Raw genomic sequence first — 2,076 nt, 5'->3', positions numbered from 1 at the left:
CCTTCACACCTCAAATGATTGAAGGAGGGGGTGCATGGCGCTTTTACGCGTGCGCACATTGTCTCCCTCTTTCTTTTTTTGTTGTTGTTGTAACCGAATGCTAACGTACTGTTTAAACTATACTTAATATGGATATGCCTAGTAGGTCCGGTTCTGACATATATTTTTGCGCTAAATGTAGAGCTTATGTCCTAAATTATGGTTTGTTAATGACTATCTTTGCGAGGTTCTATACGTCTATGTTTACACAAGTGTTCCTTAAGTGCAATGTTCTAGCTGAATGACTTTCGTCTGTATAGAATTGTTTATTTGTGTTATTGAAAGCCTAATTTCTTATTCCAAATAATTAACGCCATAACTGAGCCGCATTTATTCAGAAATACATTTGGAAAGACGCAACAGACAGGAAAAGAAAACTACAAATCGTCCAGAAAAGACAGGTCCGGATCTTCAACTGGCTCCTCGAACACCGCCCCGTCAACGTCCAACCAGTCGGGTAAAGGAGGAGCTCGCACAGGGTAGGTGTCGTCCTCGCGAGGAGTTGTTCCCCCTCGATCCGCTGGGGCCTGGACTGGGCTCCAAGGTTTCCTCGTCGGGCAAGTCGTCTAGCCGCCGACGCTTGCAGGGTGGTCCGTCTTGTCCTCTGAAACAGACGGCAAGGCACGATTGGAAGCATCATTTCTTGGAGACGTCTCAGCGTGGCCATCACGTACCTCGACTCCAACGGCCGGAACAGCCGGTGCAGGAACCACGCCGTCGTCCTCCTCCTCGTAGCTCGCGGAGTCGTCACGCGTGGAGTCGTCCTGGCAGGCCCACTTCTTCAACCACTGCACGATCAGGACACGCCGGTGGAGACTCTTGCTGCTCCGGATCTTCTCTTTAGCCTGCAGAAAGATGTCCCTCGCGGTCGGAGCACTGTTCCCGGACATGACGACGCAGGAGGATACTCACGTGGCGGGATCTTTTTCTAAGCAGCAGGAAGCGCACGTCCGTTCACGACCGAAGTCAGCGACCGAATGATGTTGAGCTCTCCAACCTCCCCCCCCCCCCCCCCCCTCTCGCAAACCGAGTGACGTCACGGGGAGGCTCGCCAATAGAGAGTCGTCAACGGGAGGGTCGCCCACAAGCCTCGCACTCAGAGTCGGGGCAGCTCCTGGTTGGCTAAAAAAGGCGCCCCTTCCGGATCTTTCTGTATAGGAGCGCAGCGTGTGCCTCCATTGTTTGGCTAGAAATTTCTGCAAATTGCTAATTTTTACGCTACAGCGCTTAGAAATTGGCTCACAATGTAACCATTCTCATAAGTCCTCTCCGCCTCTTAGACCTTCCGCTTAATGCTCCTTGTTGCCATATCGCCCGCACTGCTAGCCGTATATTAACTGGTGAGCCTCTTAGTTCTTTTTCTCCAATGCGTGTCAACGCTGTTTCTATACAAATACCTGAAAAACTTCTCTGCCCATCAACTCTTCTTCATTTTCCTCAGCCTCTCTTCGAAGCTCATTTTGCTCTGAGCTTCCCTCACTTCAAAGTATGTCCATCCCATATCACCCTTTACAGCCTCATTTGCCGTCTTCCCGTGAGCGCCCAACGCGAGGCGGCCAACCGTCCTTTGATTTACATCCGTTCCTGATTGTACCTCTGACTTCATGCACACCACTGACTTCCCAAATGTAAGTCCCGGGACCATCACACCCTCCCAGAGCCCTCGGAGCACCTCGTACCTATTGTATCCCCACAAAGCTTTCTGCTTCGTAATTGCAGCATTCCTCTTTCCCTTTGCTACCGATGATTTCTCTTGTACTTTCATATATCTATCACCCTCTACTACCCATACTCCGAGGTACTTGTACTCGCTTACCCTCGGTATTTTTTTTTTTTTTTGAAGTTGTCCTGGTTGGCTAAAAAAGGCACCCCTGCCGGATCTTTCTGTATAGGAGCGTAGCGTCCGCCTGTCGCTTAACTTTGCAAAGGCGTTAAACCTTAGACGAAAACGTAACCGTTTTTGTACAATTGCTCTCGACTACAGAGGATTATCTTCGCGGCGATGTTAATTGACGTGCTGTAAATCTCGGCGTAAGC

This window comes from Rhipicephalus sanguineus, chromosome 8 (genome assembly GCF_013339695.2).
Source record: "Rhipicephalus sanguineus isolate Rsan-2018 chromosome 8, BIME_Rsan_1.4, whole genome shotgun sequence".
NCBI classification, from domain to species: Eukaryota; Metazoa; Arthropoda; class Arachnida; order Ixodida; family Ixodidae; genus Rhipicephalus; species Rhipicephalus sanguineus.
This window is presented reverse-complemented; position numbering follows the sequence as displayed.